Source organism: Microplitis mediator, chromosome 3 (assembly GCF_029852145.1).
Source record: "Microplitis mediator isolate UGA2020A chromosome 3, iyMicMedi2.1, whole genome shotgun sequence".
NCBI lineage: Eukaryota > Metazoa > Arthropoda > Insecta > Hymenoptera > Braconidae > Microplitis > Microplitis mediator.
Genome location: NC_079971.1, coordinates 8385337 through 8405928, shown reverse-complemented (window position 1 = coordinate 8405928; position 20592 = coordinate 8385337). Strand labels below are relative to the sequence as shown.

At 31.8% G+C, this 20592-nt stretch overlaps 1 protein-coding gene across 3 annotated transcripts in view; it reads right to left on the bottom strand.

The window, feature by feature from the left end:
• The window catches only part of LOC130664529 (protein-tyrosine sulfotransferase), a 168013-nt gene that overhangs the window by 107473 nt on the left and 39948 nt on the right, over positions 1-20592 (bottom strand). For 2 of the 3 annotated variants that reach the window (XM_057464470.1, XM_057464471.1), the window contains exon 2: positions 19893-19915. The exons of the other annotated variant lie outside the window; for it this stretch is intronic. The gene's annotated coding sequence lies outside the window, so the exon portion shown is untranslated. The remainder of the gene's footprint in view (positions 1-19892; positions 19916-20592) is intronic. 3 annotated transcript variants of the gene reach the window in all.

The window sequence follows — 20592 nt, the reverse complement described above, 5'->3', positions numbered from 1 at the left end:
GGTTTCTCTTGAACGAATGAACCGATTTTGATGGTTGAGGTAGCATTCTATGCGGCTTATAAAGCTCTAGAGCCCAGTCCATTTTGGAATCAATCCATCGAGCACATTAAAAGTTATCCAAAAAAAACATTTTCGAAAAAATTTTATTTTTGGAATATCTCTGAACGAGCCCTACCGATCAAGCTCAATTTTCTTACAGCTTCAAGATATTGACAAGCCGCGTCGAATGACACCTTAAAGTTCAAAATCGGTTCATCGGTTCAAAAGATACAGGTATTTACATACGTCCGTACGTACGTACGTACATACATACATACATACACTCGGGCATCATCGTGAATTAGTCAGAATAGCTTCCTAGAACCTCAAAGCTTCAAGATCTGATGAAAATTCAATTTTCGTAAATCGGACCGAAACCAATAACTTCCCGAATTTTTGAAAATTTACAATTTTCTTAGCGGGAAGTTAAAAATTTTTTTTTTTAGTTTTTTAGTGATTTCTCAGAAACGAGTTGAACGGTCGATTTCAAAATCTATTCAGCTCTAGAACTTTATAAGCCGCGTCGAATGCGACCTCAACCATCACAATCGGTTAATTTGTTCGAGAAATATCGTTGGATAAAGAAATGGTAAAATAACGGTTTTTTTCGATTATCTTTGAAGTGACTCATCCGATCAATTTCAAAATCTAATCAGCTCTAAAACTTAATAAAACGCCTCAATTGCCACCTCAACCATCAAAATCGGTTAATTCGTTCGAGAGTTATCGTGGGAGAAAGAAATGCTAAAAACGGTTTTTTCGGAAACAATAACCAACAAAGTTGACATTCAAATTGATATATACGTTGTTGGTCTTAAATTGTCTCGTTTCGACTAACTCTAAACATTAAAACTCTAAGTTTCAATGCAGGTCATTTTGATAAACTAAAATTTTCACATGAGACAAAACACGATCTCTCAATTTGCGTGATGGCAGCTCGAGCCTTCGACTGGAGCAGCCAACTTGACTCTCGTCTGAAATAATCTTGTTTCATTCCTTGCCATGCAATATACTTTTGTATTGAATTTACTACTTTTACCTACAACTTTATACGCAGTACGTGTCAATATAAAATAATTATTGTTTGTCGTGGAACAAAGAAACTGTAAAACACTTTGAAGTAGATTATAATGACTTTGTAACTTTGACATTACAAAGGCATTATAAGAACAGAACTTGACGGAACTGTTAATAAAATAAAACGATAAAATAAATTTCGAAAGCTACACAATTATGATTACAAAGCCATGATTGAAGTTTGAAAACGGATGAATATTACTTTTATGATCAACTAGGAGGATCAAGTAACGAAAAACTAAAATAAGAAAAAATTAATAATAACTATATTCATAACCATAATAATAATGAAAGTACTTATGTACTAATGTACGTCTTGGAAAGTTTTTAGTGACAATAGTTGTCTGGTTGTTCTTAATTCTCCATCTCTACCGCGTACTTTTGTTTTTTAACTCCCAAACGAACGAGAAAAGCTTTTCGCTTATTCAACCCAAGTCGGCTATAATGCCCGAGGAGTTGTTTTGCTGTAGTTTATTCGCGCTACTAGCAATACTCTACAACGAAGATGTCGTCATCGTTGTCGTCGACAAACCCGTCGGAGTGTCACCAAATTTGTCATGTTTTGTACAAAAAATATAAAACAGTTTTATCAAGGTTATTAAATATAATAAAATGTTTTACTGTCAGTAAACACTATCACCAAAGTTAGTTTGTTAATTTGTATGGGGCATTCCATGCCAAATCACTGAGGTATTGACCCGACCCCCTTCGATTTCGCTGAAATTTTTTTATCATTTTTTATCCTACCAAAGACATTTTTCTGAATTTTTTCAGATTTTTTTACCCAACCCAAAAAAAGTTACGAATTTTTGAAAAAAACTGCTCTTTTTTTTTTAAATTGCTATAACTTTCTCAAAAATTAATCTTTCAGCACTTTTTTTTTCAAAATTTGTGTTTTTAAATGTAGTTTTCAGAAAAAAATACAAAAAATGTTTCGAAAGTCACGATATATGAAATATTTCAGTTTTTTCAATAAAACCGTTATTTTTTCGAAGTTCGACACCTTCGATTCTCAATTTTTTTGTCTCAAAAAAAACTTCAACCAAGACAGTATTTAACCCCGCTATTCCCATTTTGTGCCGACTTTCCTTTATATTTTTTTTTTTCGATTGAAAATACAGAAATTTCTAAATTTGGCTTATTTTTTATGACTTTGCGCTGAAGTTTTTTTAGATTATGTTTTTAAAAGCTCAGAAGTTGAATAAAATTGGACAAAAACAACCGTAAAGTGTATTAGGGGAGAGGATTGATTTTTTCGGATGAAAATTCCCAATTTTTAAATATAGTGAATCCTAAACCTACAATTAACATTCTCAATAAGACAATTTATAGATAAACTCAGAAAAATATGGATAGCCTTATAGACAATTTTTGATCAAATCGAACGGAAGATAGTATAGTACCGGATATCTCAACTGGTAGAGCACTCGGCGCGATACCGACATGGTCTAGGTTCGATTCTCAGTTCGGGCTATCAATATTTTTCGCAATTTATCTATAAATTGTCTTATTGAGAAGGTTAATTGTAGGTTTAGGTTTCACTATATTTAAAAATTGGGAATTTTTTTCCGAAAAAATCAATCCTTGCCCTCAATACACTTTACGGTTGTTTTTGTCCAATTTTATTCAACTTCTGAGCTTTTAAAAACAATCCAAAAAATCTTCAGCGCGAAGTCATAAAAAATAAGCCAAATTTAGAAATTTTTTTATTTTCACTCGAAAAAAAAAAATATAAAGAAAAGTTGGCACAAAATGGGAATAGCAGGGTTAAATACTGTCTTGGTTGAAGTTTTTTTTGAGACAAAAAAAATTGAGAATCGAAGGTTTCGGACTTTGAAAAAATAACAATTTTATTGAAAAAACCGAAATATTTCATATATCGTGACTTCCGAAAATTTTTTTGTATTTTTTTCTGAAAACTACATTTGAAAACACAAATTAAAAAAAAAAAAGTGCCGAAAGATTAATTTGTGAGAAAGTTATAGCAATTTAAAAAAAAGAGCGGTTTTTTTCAAAAATTCGTAACTTTTTTTGGGTTGGGAAAAAAAATCTGAAAAAATTCAGAAAAATGTCTTTGGTAGGATAAAAAATGATAAAAAAGTTCCAGCGAAATCGAAGGGGGTCGGGTCAAAACCTCGGTGATTTGGCATGGAATGCCCCGTATATATGTTAGTTTTTTTTTAATTTCCTGCAAAGAAAATGGAAAACTTTCAAAAAATTCGACTTTCATTAAAATTTCAATCTCAAATGTATGGAATCATTTGAAACGCGCAATTATAAGTTTTCTATCCATTAAATCGCATTGGTCTGAAATTTGGTTGGTTTGAGTTTCGATTGGCTAAACGGACATCTTATTTTATTATGCATTAATAAATTGAAGTATAATTTATAATAATGCAGTTGCATGCAAATATACTCGAAGCCAAAAGAAACAACGCGTAAATTCTTGCGGGATCCTAAAGAAATTGGCTCACGATGCAGAAGGAGCCACATAAGGAATTGTTTAAGTTATCAAGTCAGAGGTGGGCGAGAACATTATCCTCGTTAGATATTCGGTAAAGGCACGGGCTTGCCAAGCTGCGACAACGTTCTCAAATGGGACATGCTTGTGTGGGTACTTTAGATATATAAAGCCATAGATTTCTAGTATACAACGGAATAGAGGGTCGAGGTTACTATTGGTATTAAGTTAAGTGTATGACGTGACACGTAAGTTGCTTATGAAAAGCGTGACTTAAATATATTTTCTAGGAGAAAATATACTTTCAAGTAAATATTATAAATATTTCTAGAACATTTGTTTACTTCTTTTTTTTAGTCTCAAATCTTTGAAGACAAATCAAATTGCTCAAGCTGGAGACCATTATTTAGAATACAATTTTTCCAAACATAAATTTTGATGTATCTGAAGATTAGAATGTTTTTCGCGCAACGAAAAAAAAATTGATGGTAAAAACTCTACTGGATGACTAGATTTCATAGATGTTTCGCATATAGATGCTGGTATGTCAGCCAAAAATCTTAGGTCACCCCAACCTCCGAAACTACTTCTTAAGGAGTCAAATTACATACTTTTTTTTCATTTTCGTTGCACGAGAAACGTTCTGATTTTCAGGTACAGAAACTTGGAGCAACGACTCTGAGCGTTTTCTTTCAAATTGAGAAACAAAAAAGTCAAAAAATGATCTTTATGTACAGAATGTTTTTCAGAATTGTGATAAAAGTTGTGTTTTTCGACGAACATAGATAAACGTATGTCTACTTTTTTCCGTAGTCGTAGTTTTAAGTGATTTCTATCCCTCCAGTCACACAAAGTGTTCAAGTTTGAGCTAGATCCAAACTGGGAAAAATTAAAAAAAATAAAATAGGATACTTTCTTTACTTTTTCCATTATTTTTTTTTACTGCACACTGATACTTGATTGAGCAAATTTTTCTTTGTTCTAATGAAGATTTTTATTGACTTAATATATGATTTGCTATTTTCATATGAAAGAAAAAATTTGCTATCACAAGATATTTTACGCTGTGGCACGAGAAAATTTTTCGTCGTGAATTCTTCTGCAAAAAATATCTATGATGAAGTTTTTTAAAGTTTTAATATACGTGTATGAACATTTATCTTATGAGACAATTATAAACTTGGATATGAAATTTTTATGCCATGTATGCAAACTTGTATCAAATAAGTGATACTATTCTAATATTAGTAATGATGTTGCTTTTTATCATGATTTTTTTCGCGCAGATACGGAAATTTATGTCAAGGACTGAATATTTATTTTACAAAGTTTTAACTTATAAATATTTTTAATAAAAAATGAATTATTTTCGATTCATAGTTTACAACCCATGGAGATGAAGTAATTTCAAAATACTTTAGTAGTTATGAATTATGTACTACTTTTTAAATGAATTCGCGTTTCCATTAAATATTTTTTTAGTCTTGTACCTAGTAAAGAATAAAAGCTTTTTAAGTCAAAAACATATTAGCTATATAAATCTATTACAAAAATACACTGTTCAGTAATTTAAAAAAATGATAAGAATATAAAATAAGAAAAAAAAAATAGAAAATAATAATAATTTTGATGATTAAAATGAATTTCGCTTGTTTATCATCCCTTCATTCGCAGTAATACTTGATACAGAAACCAACACATAGCTTAGCCCATATTTCATCAATGTAGAAGTAAATATACTAGAGTGAGTGTAGTGTAGTGTATATAACGATTGTATGCAGATATAACATTTGCATTTCCATGTAACGACAAGAGCTCGCGGCGGTGATACCATTCCCTCTATCCTAACATAAACTCATCTACTTTTGTGTCTCGACATACAAACTGCAAACATAACCTTCATCTACCGCTACATACACACACACACACGGACACATCAAATATCAGTTTTACAATTCAATATTTCCATTTATTATTTTCCCTTAACAGTATTCGGAGTGACACTTATGTCAATAGAGTTTAAATTTCAGTAAATTGATTTGCTGAAGTATATTGAATTTATTACTGTCTAAAAACATTAAATCAAAACGATATATGAGGATATTCTTTTGTTACAAAAAACAATAATTGTTTGTATGTGCGTTATATGTATTCTATTGTAAGCGATGAACTACAGTACAGTCACTATAAACAATGTGGTACGAGACAAATTACTGATGGGTCGTGAGTACCACGCCACAAGGGAGTTTGAAACAGAATCGTCCGTTTGTTCGAGTCTCTCTTACTTCTCTGGAGAGTCCTAAAGTAAAGTCGGATAACGCCCACAGTCTTTGCTCGACAATTCGCTCGAGACAATAGTACAGACGGACTAAAATGAAAGAGAAAGTACTGCCGAGTGATGCTTAAAATAGTCTACTATAAAATATAACAAAAATATTATTTAGGGAAAAGCTAGGTGAGATAAGGGCTCTTGGACAATTCAAATTGCTTTATAAAATGTTCAAAATTATACATTCATTTTTATTATAATTATTAGAGTGCCGAAATGAAATTTTTTCTTTTTTGACACGCGAAATCTTAAGAGTTCCTCAAGAAAAGGATACACTGAACAAAAAATATCGCTGTAACAGCAATACCGTTTGGTTAAAGTAACCATCTAAAGTATAGAATATCGTAAATTTTAAATACAGCAATACTTTATTTGCGTAAAGGCTAGATTGCTATATTACCCGTACAATGTTTTGTTAAATCAACCACCTATATAGATGATTGCTACGGAAATACGTATTACTATATTGACAATACGTATTGATATATTTACAATCCGGATTGAGATATTAACCATTTGGATTTATATAATAGCAATGTATAGGAATCGTTAAAACAGCGATACAAAGTATGGGGAATATAACCAAATAGTATGGTTGAATTAACAATATTTTTATTCAAAGTTGAAGATCGTTAATGCAGCAATCGAGTAATGCCAATTTAACGATACATTTTGCTATGACAACTATCTACCATGAGCAAAATTTCAGATGGTTACGATAGCCACATTCTTTTTTTCAGTATAATAACACTGAAAACTTTTAGATATGGAAATAGTCCCCGAGGACTTTACACGGTCTGCTCGTCGTGAATTGACGTTGGGAAATACCAAGCGGCGTACTTGTTACACGGTGTGTTTTTTTCACACCGATTGGTGTTATTAGCAAAAAATGTCCGATAATATAATTCGTAGAGTTATAAATTAATAAATAATATGTAAGTTGCAACACCTGTATATCATTATTATTATTGATGTAGATTATTTTAAAATGAGAATTAAGTATTGAGTATCGAAGTAACTAAGAGTTTGAAATAAAAAAGTTATACATTTACACCATTAGTGGTATAAATGTTCTACACCGGTAGTGATGAAAATTTTCACACCACACCGCGGACTTGAAAGTTTTCACAGTGAATGTAGAAATATGGTTTTACTTGTTTTTGACTTCGAAAAATCGAAAAATAATAGTACATTATACACCTAGGGAGGAGAATAGGTTATTCCAACCTGCGTGGATAATTGCTTACCCCAGCCGAAGGCAATTGGGACGCTCAACCTTTTTCCGTGGTGTGTAAACAATTTTTCACCAGACCTGCACCTGAAAGATTAATTTTTTGCCTCTGTTTGTAGGAAGAATGGCGCATGGGCTAATTTTTATCATTTGTTTTCTCATTAAAGAAAGTTACGACTTTCTTCTCACTAAACAGGATAGGAATGCAAACTTTGGGTGCAGGTATGGTGGAAAATCGTATACGCATCTAGGGAGGAAAGTAAGACATCCCAACCCGCGTAATATTGTCACCTGAGCCTCCAGCTTTCCTACTTTTCTCCCTAGGAGCATAATATAATATTTTATTTTCTTCTATTAATTAGTATTTTTCCGATAAGTTAAATATTGTCAATATAGTACTTTTATAACTGATGAATTATTCATAACGAAAAATGAGTGAGACCTAACTTCTGCATCATTATAAATACATACTTCTATAGATAGTGAAATATATATATATATATATATAACGTTATAGAGGTCATATATGTTATCAATCATCATGTATCTTTGAAAATATATAACACTTTTTTCATACAAGACTCAAACAACCATGAATTGATGAAAATATCAAAGAATTTGATTAACGATTCATTAGATTACAATACTGTTATAATAATCACAGCATTGAAGACATAAAACTATAATAAAAAGATAAAAATAAAAAAAAAGCAGAAAAGTGAATAAGTTAAATAATATATTTAAGAATTTAATCAGGAAGCATCAGTAACCCACAAGATCTCAAAGTAATTTTACTCCATGAATTTTCGCCAATCTCAGCACAAGAGACTTTGCTGCTTTAGAATATATAATCCTTGAGCCGTTTTCTCATCCAAGTTAAAGCTTTAATCATCAGTTTACCACTGCGACCACTGAGAAACTAAACTCCTCGTTTCTACCTTTAGAATTTGACTATGTTACATAATCAAACCCACTGAATCATCAAACCATTTTAATACACAAAATTTACATTTAATTCAACGTTACTTTAATTTCCATCTATTAATAATTACATTTTAACTTACACACCTAATTTAATTATTTAATAATTCATCGATTAAAGAGTTACTTCGACTTAAATTTAAATATCAACTTAATAAAATTTATAAACTTTCTTTTCTTAGTGAAATTAAATTCAGTAGAAATAAAATATATTAGCAGCTCGTAGTTACTGTATGCCCAAAATAATAAAAAAATCGGGCAAACGGTTGACCCTGCGGGCCAGCCCCAAAACTTTCCGTCGAGCTCTTTGAGCTCGAAAACAGTATCCTGAAAACATTTTAAGGCTTGAAAAAAGTGACGTCATGCTTCGGTCTACGAAAATTCAGAAAATCTAAAATAATTCGAAATATTAGGTTATTTGTTATTTTTTAAATTTTTCGTCACCGACATCTTTTAAACTAATCCCCAATCTCGGGTTCAAATATGGCATTCAACGCATGTTTTGAGCATCTAACGCTTAATTTTTGCTAAAGAACGGCGGCATCCGATGCGGATTCAGAGTTTTAGAGCTGATAAGGTTTTGAAATCAACCCATTAAGTATGACAAAAGTTTTCCGAAAACATTTGTTAAAAAATTTTATTTTGCGAATCACTCAAAACGTACGTTACCGATCAAGCTCAATTTTTCTGCTTTTCTATTTCTCACTGATTCTAGGAATTGATGAACCGCTTCAGAAACCGGATCAAAGATCCCAATCAGTTAATACATTCAAAGGTTATAGAATATTTATATGCATACGTACACACACACACACTCGAACATCATCTTAAAAATAGTCAGGATAGATTATTAGGACTTCAAAATGGCCCGAAGGTCACCTGGTGACATCTATCAAGTCAGAAATAGTGGGCATGCTCTCTGGGAGTTCTCAGAGTAGTCGAGTCTTGTCCACAATCATGACCTGCTTTCAACTTAGTGGGGCCAGATCACCCGCGATCCCACTGAGTGGTTGTGGACCATACCTGAGAACTTACATATGCTTTTCTCAATTTACAACTAAACTTGCACTATGCTGGACAGATCTCAGGCTAGCGAACTCTCGTTCACGATCCCGGTCACCTTATCTCTCAGCAGGGTCTGAGATTAACCGCAATCCCTTGAAATGTCTAAATTAAAATTACAGGAATAGGTCTGGTGGTTTATTAAATAAAGAATTTTGGTTTTACAATAGATCTGTATGGGAAATATTTGATTTAACCAAATACCATTTATTACAGTATGAAGCTTTCCCCAAATTTTATTTTGTCGAATTGATTTAGAACAAACATAGCATTTAAAGTTTAATATTTTATTTTACGCGGGAGGAGACCAAGTAAAATTTTAATTGGGGGAAAACGGAATCCAATTTACGGTGTACCTTACTACGTGTTCCATCCCTGTAGTCGTAGATGGAAAATGACTCTCAGCAAACGTGGCAGCAACAATGTAGGCCCAATCTTCGGTGGTAGAAAACCCCAGGAAATGAACAGCAACGATGCAGCATCACTCTCAAATTTTACCGGCACAACTCAATTTAATTTTAACTTTTACACTAAATGACCTCGTGTAGAAATTTGACTCAAAATATATTTGAAATTTCTTTGAAAATATATTTCAAAGAAATTTGACTCAAAATATATAAATATATGGCCAATTCAAACGTTCTTCAAATAATACTTTAAGATAGTCACTCTCAGCAGCTCTCAATACCGGACGACCAAACTCAAATCAAATACACAATTAAAATAAAATTTATCACTGGGATTAACTGACTAGATACTGAACTAGCCTATCGTTAGGCTCGTTCGTGTTAATGATGTGAGCTCTAGGTGTAGAGCAGGAACTTCACTAAGCGTCATCAGTCCACTACTCTACTGGCCTACTCTAGGTAGTAGCCAGGGCCTAAGTCTGAGCAACTGCTTGCTGGCCCTTTTATAGGAAAATTTTGGCAACGTGGAGCTACTCCACTGTCGTCTAAATTCAAGTAGAATTCGATCTAGGGGGCCTCTGATATGGCCCGGGCCGACTGAAGAGTGTCAATTTATCTCATTTTTCTCAATTTATCTATAAATTGTCTTATTGAGAGGTTTGCATGTTTAGGTTTCCACTATATTTAAATGGTCAATTAACGTACAATTCGTGTGGTAGATAGCTGTAGAATGACCTAAATATTCGCACTCGATTTCCAAGTCGAAAATCAAAAACGTACTGTTACAGCTCAAGGAGGCTAGGATTAACTTCTACTGCAACAGGCTTGAAGGGTTGTCGTGTAATGTTATGTGGAAGGAGCCTCGTAAACTTGAGTTTATCAAAGAGAATTGCCTTAAGACTCTCGCTGTGGAGGCAGTTGAGCTTGCCCAGGTGTTTGCATCAGTCTCCAGATCCTCAGCGCACTCTTAACTGCCGTCACTTTCCCCCACCAGTCGAAGTGAGTGGTTATCCTGAGTCAGTACTAGATGAGGTCACCAGTGAGATAGTCAAGAAAGCCATAATGTCAATCAAATCTGACGCTGTGGGAGCGGATAACAACTCTAGGAGGATGCTAGTCAACTCACTTCCTGAGCTCCTTGATCCCATAACGGAGTTTATTAACAGATCAATAAGAGAATCCACCTTCCCTGAGGTACGGAAGAAGGCCATCATCATTCCGGTCAACAAGGCACCTAATCCTACCACGGCAACTGACTACCGACCTATAGCGTTGCTACCTGTCTTAGGCAAGGAACTGGAAAGGGTGGTCTTCTATTAAATCGATGAATACTTAAGTGAGAACAACTTATTGAAACTCTTCAATGATGTTCACGATAACATGGATAGGCGCATGATCACGCTGCTAACACTCTAATAACTAGACTACTAATAAGTAAACTCATACTGATTGGTTTCTTTGAGTCAGCAGCTCGCTGGATCACCCCCTTTTTGATTGATAGGTCACAGGCTGTTAAGGACCCTGCAGGAAACCTCACTCACTGGAAATTTACTAAAATTGGTGTCCCTCAAGGCTGTATTCTAGATCCTCTTTTTCCATCAACGACATAGGAAGTGCATTCGCTTCTGCATGCATCTGTCGTACGCTGATAACCTTCAATTATACAGCCTGCTATCCACATGAGCTTAAACAGTGTGTCCAACAGATGAACGCTGACATCTTGAGCATCAGGGAATGGGCTGCCAAACCGACTGCAACTAAACCTTAGCAAAACCAAGGCTATGCTTACTTGTACCAGGGCATATATCAGTTCTATTGACACTACTCAGTTGAAGTTGGGGTGTGATAAAATTATCATTTCTATTGAAACTAGGAATTGTTCGCAATCTTGGGTCAATCATTGACTTTAAGTTTACATTTGAGGACCATGTGGAGCATGTCACTAACAAAGTCAACTACGTAGCCGTCGCAACATCTACCCATCAGTCCGCTGCTACCAGCTACTGCTTCATGAGGAAGCCACGAACATCACCTACGCTCTCCGCACACTGCTTACCGCACCGCTCTTAACATATCTACCAACACCAGATTTCAAATAAACAATTATATTTATTTAATTGTTTAGATAAAGTGGCAAGGATTTTAGTGATTGCTCTGGGTTATAAGACAGATTTATTAATATTCAAACATATTACCAAATGCCTTTATTTAACCAAGACCCAAATTTACCCTTTACAAACATTGTATATGAGATACCGAATGTATATTTTTTCGATTGAAAGGGTCTAGATGAAATTATTAATTGTTATTGCAAATTATTTATACAAAGTATAATAAGCAAATAAATAAACAAGTTCGGGAAAAAATTAAATTAATAAATAGTAATAATAATAAATAACGGGGAGAGAGTGTATGACGCGACCAGATCGGCTTCCCGGTGATGTGTAGTAGCTTCGATGGCTTAGTTTTGGCAACGATGGCGGTGACGGTCTCAGTGGAGGTTAGTATATGTCGAACAAATTGAATAAATAGGATACATTCACAATACAGACACGATATTAAAATAAACTGATCACTGGGAACTGAATGACTAGATTTGACTAGACTTATCGTTAGGTCAGCTCGTATCAATACGTAGTAAGCTCTGGGTGTAAAGTAGGGACCTCGCCAAGCGTCCTCAGTTCTACTCTACTGGTCTACTATGAGTGGTAGCCAGGACCTAAGTTCTCGACCAACTGCTTCCTGGCCCTTTTATAAGATAAATTTGTCGACGTGGAGCTACCCCACTACCGCCTATAGCTAATCTAAAATTCGACTTAACCGGCCTCCTACAGGGTCTCTCAGTAACTGATAAGTGTGAAAATGTATAAATAGCACACGATCAGAAAAATAGGTGGCTCTTTAATATATTTAATTTTCGCACCCTATTTTCAGACGAAAATATAAAGTGCGTGGTTACAAGTTATAAAAAAGTTAAATCTTTCAGAAACATAAGTTATAAAAATTAACTTTTCCTTATACCTGCACCGAAAATTCAAATGATTGCCCTGTTTAGAGGGAAGAAAGTCGTTCTTTTCTTTTATGAAGAAGCAAATGATAAAAATTAGCGCCATCGGCTTGGGTAGACAATTACACACCCGGGTTGAAACGTCCTACATTTCTCCTTGGGTGTGTAATGTACTATATTTAAATACTTCACTTTAATAAAAAAATATATTTTACTTTTAAAAATTTGTTTTCTATTGGATGATTCCCATTGAAAATTAACAAGACTAGTATCAAAGTCAGTAAGAATGATTAGAATGAGAGTGAGTTCGTAAAAGTTCTTGAGTAATAGAAGACAATTCTCTAGATACTTGAGCTAAATCTCAAAAAACGGGGGATAACATTGACGACAAGAACGTCGGGTAATTGAATCCAGCGAAAGTACGTAGGATGAGAAAATGTCAAGAGTATGGGCGGGATGTAAAAGCTTCTACTTCAACTTTTTAGTTTATTTTATTTTTTTCTTTATTCTTGCAAGAGTGACGAAGGGGATAAGATGGTGAACTCTCAACGACTGAGTCTTACTTTTTTATTTTTATTTTATTTTTATCTTCATCCTACGTCCTACCAACAATTGAATATTCAGATGGATATATTAACATTCACATAATGGGGACGCTGTTAGGATCCATGGGACGAAAAAAAAAAATCATTAAAATTCTCGCGTATTTTATTTGGTCACGCATTTTACGAATTATGTTTATCGAATAAGCTTATGCCAACACACTGTAAAAAATAAATTATTAAAATTTCTTGGATAATTTATTTTATTCGTCGCTATTTACATCTTATGTTCAAGAATAATAACTATAATATAAAATTGCAGAAATTAAGATTTAAATTATTAAATATTCATGAAGTAACATTACTTTGTATTAAATTGTATTAAACCTCTCGAGAACACTTTTAAGAAAATTAAAATTGTTTCCTACTGTGCAATAAATTAAATCATTGAATTAAAAAAGAATAATTATGCTTTTTATTTAATAAAAAAAAAATGAGCGATAGTAAAGTAAGAAATAATTTTTTTTTCTCACTTTTCGTTTTATTAAGTGTAAAGTAAGACGAATTGCAACTGCGGGGTTTCGAAATTAAATAAACCGTCTATTCGATATTAATTTTTTTCATTTCTGCACTTTCGTTTAATCATACGCCGGTGATAATTAAATTTTTCCATTAACTTTAAATGAAATGCTCGACAAACATATGCCTTTCTTGAATTTTTAGATGAACTAAAATTTAGTGGGCTTCCTAATATTTACTTTCGCGAAAATCTACTTCCAGAGAAATTCAATAGAAAAATTTTATACGGCGAGAAAAATTTTTCTGTCATTTTAGCGATTTAAAGTATAGTCAAACAATTGATTGTGAAAATAACTATTTATTTGTTGATTATTGCAATACGTATAGTTAATTTAACAACATCCTGATTTATTTTAATGATCTATAGTATCGTTAAATACACTATTCAATGTTTGTCCCTCAATGAGAATTCATTTCTTTGTTTGAGAATTTGAATTAGACATACTCCGAAAAGTTGCCATCGACATTCAGTTATTTTGACAAAGTAGGTTATCGTTTTGTCACTATACGTATTCATATCGTTATATTGACGATACGATGGATCGTAACATCGTTGATTAAGAACATGGAACTTGCGCAGTTAAGCGAATGTCAAGCTAACCACCAAAAAGCCTTTGTGACCGTTGTGTCACATATTTCTTATTAGAAATTAACGAGCTTTTCGGTTATTATAATTGAAATAGATGCGTACCTATTGTATAATGACAATAGTTTTTACGGACTGATTTTAATAATTATTTTCCAATGTAAAAAAATTTTAATGCTTCCAGATAACTTTTTTTGCTTTGTTATAATTAATAGATTTATATTAAGCGTGGGTTGACATTTTCAGCTTTAAAAAATGTCTTATTATTTGTATTTTAACCAGTAAAATTATTTGTTTAAAGGTTTTTTTTCAACTATTGTAAATAACTGATTAATCAATATAAGTCACTGAGCCTGAATATTGAAACATATCATAAGAAATGGTTAACTTGACATCTTTAAATTTACATTAGTTTTTTTTATCCAAAATTATCTACAAGATTGTCTTATGAGCGTTTTTTCGGATACCTATAATGACAATAGTATTGCCATTTACGTTACGCTGCGACGATACTTGGATCGCCAAAATGACCATACAGAATATCGTAAAAAAAGTTGACTATAAATAGTATAGCTGTAGTAACGAAATGTTCAGTTGTTTTGACGAGATTTTTCTCGCCGTGTAGGGATTCGGAATTCGATGCGCCTGCCCGAAAAAAAATAATTTTTTTCTAGCGCTGTTATTGGAACTTATTGGACTCCAAACCTCAGTATAAACATTTCCGAATGCCAAAAGTGAGCATCCCAGCCTTCACTTTCGAAAAGATACATAGAAAATGGATAAAGAAATCGGAACTCACTGCTATGTGCTAATAAAAATTCCATAGAGGCCATAGTTTTAGCCAAGATCGCCGTCTAAGAAAATTTATCGAAATTCTGTAGAAAATCTATGCCCGAAGAAAAATTTCATTGTGCCTACTGATTATTATCCTATATTATTTTTGAGGTTCTTTCAACGTAAAACGGTAGCAAATACTAAAAGAACAAAATTTTTTTAGTCCTAGAACATTCACAGAAACATGTCCTGAGCATCTTGATGTAAAGTTGATGTATTGTCGATAGTCCTCTCATTTGTGTGTCGCTTAGTTAATTTTTTTTTTTATTCTGCCAACCGACTTTCATTACACATTATTATTGAGGCTTTTCCAATGTAAAATAAGAAAAATTAGAATTATTTTGGCTTAAACGCGCGTGTGTCTCTTTTTGTATATTTATTATAATTTAAATTGCTGTGTAAATTGAGTATATTTCTACACTTTGCTGAGCTAACCAGGTGTTCGGAAAAGAAGCTTCACATACATTCCATCTCTTTTTTATTATAGGATGCTATCATTAAGTTATAACTATTTCCAAGGGAAGCGCCAAAGTTGGTTCTATACTAGGTTATTTATTTTCAAATTGATTATTTTTACTTTCATTTTTATTTGTTTTAAAAATAGAAAAATGAAGCATATAGTGCTCAGAAGTTTAATGAACTGAAAATCAATAGCGTTTTAATTTTTGCTATTATATAAAAACAAAATCACAATACAAATTTCACGTTATAACTACGTTACCGTATATATTCATCGTACTATACAGACTGCATCGAACTGCATCCATATATATTCATTGAATATGGACAAAACTATATGATGGTTTCTGTATCAGATACAACTGCGCATGAAAGGATGATAAGTAACCAGAAACGCGGGTAACGATGTTCTACTATTATCCCGTAATATGCAATTTTTTATCACACAAAAATGGAAAGTTCGATGAAAAAAAAATAAAATTATTGGATTTAAAATCTAAGATTAGAGAAAAAATAGAGCTTTTTTTATTTATTCAGTAGTAGAAATACTTTAATTTGAAAATACTTGTTTACGTCAACTTGACGAAAGTATACCAGTTTATTTCAAGACGACAAAAATGTTTGTTTTTAACGATTGATTGCCTCCTCGACTTACTATCTCAACAACGAGTTGAGTCGAGAAATAATCCTTGATAAAAAAAAAAAAAGAAAAAGAAACTTCAAGTGTTAAAATAAAAAAGGAAAAACTTTTCCAACGACACAACGGCAATTTCCTCCGAATTTATCATCACTAAGAAAATAAAAATAAACATGGTTGTGAATATATGTATATATATATATATATATATTAAAAGAGTTTTTAGTGAATTGAAAAAGCTATTTTCTTACTTTCTCTTAAATATAACAACAATTGTACTCTGAAACAAATCTAACTTCAGGGCTTTCACGCTGGTTGTTTACGTCTTAAATCTCAAAGTTTTAACTGGCATTACAAAAGTCGACTGCTACTAAAGTCAACTCTTTAATCCTCATAACCTATTTTAACTCACGATCAAGCTTTCATAGACAATATAACAAAAAGTAAAAATTTTTATTTTAAAAACATAAACCGTGAATTTAAAGTTACTGATTTATTAAAACGGTTATTGAATACCAATAAAATTATTCTTTATATAAAACATTCCATTATCAATGTACGAATTTTAAATAACAATTCTATTATTTAAATAAATTAGCAATTCGATTGATTAGTTTTATAATTTAATGTCAAGTCTAGATGAAATTCTATCACAACAATTTGCGAAATATTGTTATTTCACGAAAAAATTTTATTCACCCATGCATACATTTTCACGAAAATAGCCAGAAATGATTTCAATTAAATGGCTCAATTTTATAAACCGAAATTGATTAGCTTAAAAAAAATAAAGGATTAATTTATTCTAAGTTTATACAGTAAATTTATTCAATGACAATATGAAAGACAATGGTCTGACTGGAACATGACCTTTTCTACTGCATTACAAGCTTATACGAGTCTATGTGTACTAGAACGATTCAAAAAAATTTACTATTTCTTTTTTTTTCAAGGACACACTCAAAATTTTTAGTAGGATTAAAGAAGACGCCTGTTAAAATTAGAGCCCTTAATATTAATATTAAGTACTTCCTGATTGCAATATTCTATTTCTCATTGAAATTGTTTTTTTTTAATTTGAAATTTTTTAACTTATTAGCTAATTATTGTACCGAAAAGCTATATATATTCATGTTGGAAAGTGAAAGCTTTATTAGAAAGATCCCTTGTAATTTTTCGATAAATTTACTCTTTCAAAAGTTATTCGACGTCAAATTTGAATTCATGGTAAATTTCAGTATTATTTAACGTTCCTGACAAAAATATCAGTTTTATGACAAAATGTCGTAGGACTCATTTTGTAGACTATCTCATTTCCAATAACTTATTTTTTACCAACTTTTTGAAATTCGACAATGCTCTTTAGTTATTTGCATTTAAATGACAATTCCTTAAGAAAAATCGTGTTCTGACTATTTGTGATCGGTTTAAAAACCGAAAATGATAGGCTTTCTGACTAAAAGTAATTTATATATAATCAACAAAGAACACAAGGAAGAATAATATGCTTTCTTACGTTAAGTTGCCTATTGATAGGATTTTTGTTCAGAAAATTTTATTCAAAAATAAGTAAAATTTTTCTGAGCAAAAATTAAAAATCTTAATCCACTATTTTCACTCAAAGAAAGTATATGATTCTTTCATCCGAAAGAGCATTTTGAATTACTGCCTCACTTAGTACAAAGATAGATGTTTCATACTTTCTATAATTAGTATGATTACATATGAATGTGTAATATGTATTTTTATACATTATTCTTACACTGTAAAAAGAGCGGTGTTAAAAATGGACTCATTTTAACACCGGACGGAGTTGAAATGCAATTACACCGGTATAGGAGGCGTAATTCGGCGGTGTTAAAATACCGGTGTAAAAGCAGGGTAACCGGTGTAAAAGCGAAGTAATACCGGTGTAAAAGCAGGGTAACCGGTGTAAAAGCGAAGTAATAACGGTGTAAAAGCGGGATAAACTGCGTCCGCTTGGAGTATTAACTTTAAAGATTATAAAACACAAACAATGTCAGTTCTTTATGAAAATTATTAAAAAATATCATTTATTAACAAGTATAGTGATCGAGTAAGTAAAAATATTTACAGAGTAAAATATTTTAACACCGGTCTAGAATATTTACACCGGCGGTAGCGTTAGTTTAACACCGGTACAGAATATTTACACCGGTGGCGGCGTTATTTTCACACCGCTTTCGGTGTTGAAATTTAACACCGCCGATTTTAACACCTATACCGCTTGGACTTACCCCGGTGATTTTTTACAGTGTATAAATTATATATTCTTTCAGCAATGATTTTATTAAAAAATATTAAAATCTCGGATAAAACAGCTATTGTTCAAATTTTGATATGTTTAATCGGACTTATCTCGAAAACTACTAGTTTTACGATCATGGCCTACATAACTCTTTTGTAGGAAATTAAATTCCCTATAAAGAGCCCTATTCAATTTTGTTGTAAAGTTAGTGCTTTACGAGTAAAATAAAAAAAAAACTATGAAATTCGAGAAAAAATTGGCTTCAAGATTTTTTACCGGTGATGCCGGTTAGAAAACATACATTGGCTACAAGCAGTTTAAAGAGAAAAGATTCCTTTGTAATTTCCAACCATTGCCGATTAAACATCATGAAATGCTGCGAAGCCATAGATAATTGAAAAAGAAAAAAAAAACAAACAAAACATTAAAATTTACGTGCTAATTTAATGGAAAAATTTCAAATTCGTTTAGAGAGTACATAAAATTAAAATTAAGATCTCATCTTTGGTGAGAATTTTTTTTATATGTTTAGAACATTATTCCGTCAATGAACCAGAAATAAAAAAATAGTCGTTTCAAACCAAACACCCGAATATATATATATATGTTAAAAGGTACAGACGATCTCGTATCCATTCAATGATTCGCAAACAATGATACGAGTCTACCGGAACTGACAGAGAAAATACAGAGACGATAGGTAACATACATATATATCCATACATTATGTATGAGAAGAACATAAACTCACAAATCTATATAGGTATAGAGATATAGATATCGAGACCCACAAACTGTCGTATCAATATCAGTTACCAATGTATCCATCACGTATACTTCCAACTTATCGTTTTACTTTATTTTTCGTACATCTACTTCACTTATTTCAAGCACGTATCAAAAAAAAATCTCTGACCTATCTTTGTCAGCTATTTAATCCTGACAGAAATAATTTATCAACTTTCCCCTATTTTTTTTTACATCATTAATTGTTATTATCAATTATTTTCTAATAAATATGGACAGATTTGATTGATTTATGAATGTTGTGAAGAATAAAATAATAAATGGAAAATAAAAGAACGAATAAATGTACATAAGAATAGAAATAACTATGTAATTAAAGTAGTCTATAAATCTAATTATTTATCAGGGTGATTATAATTCTTGTTCTTGAATCTAGATATGTGTATTTCGTTTTATAATGTTACCGCAATGTGAATTTATCGTTGCCAGATGGCACTGTGGGATTCTAACTCGTGTTATCTTTCCTCGTTACAGATACCCTTAGTAATTTTAGACTTGATATGGAGCTTTTCATCAAATAGTAATTGTATATCTAACATCTAGGATTAAATAAATTTATTTATATGAATTTAAAAATTTGCTCACCGGAATAGAATATCCTTGTGTTGCTGAAACAAAAAATAATTATCAATATATTATTTAGTTACAACTTTAATTGAGGTTCGAAATTAATTTTATCAGAATTTTTTGGAAAAATCTATAAATGCATCAATTATTTCATAAATAAAAGGTATCTAGAGTTTCCCAAATAAATTTAAAACTTTTTTAATCTTCTAAAATATTTTTTTAAATACAAGCCGTCTAGACGACTCTAGATAATTTTTAATTGTACACTGATAGAACGATATCTTAGCATTTAAAAAGATTTCTTCGCATTTACGAAATTATTTCTTAAACATCATTTCTTTGTATTTAAGAAATATTTGTTAAATACAAAGAAATGATGCTTAAGAAATAATTTCACGAATACTAAGAAATTTTTTTAAATGCTAAAAAATCCTCCTAACAGTGTAGAAGACAAAAAGTGTTACTGATGATTTAAAACACTAGTTTAATTAAAATCCTTAATATAAGAGATAATTTTTTATTTAAATTTAAATATAATAATTCTATTGTAGATTTGGGTAATCAAAAAAAAAAAAAATATTCGGTATTATGCCAAATAAAGCAGATGTCACGGCAATGTTTCCTCAAGTACTTCGTTCTTTACACACTAGAGTAGTAGAAAAGTGAATATGGTACGGACAGATCGTTTATTCGATCACATCTGCAAATGAAACTACAA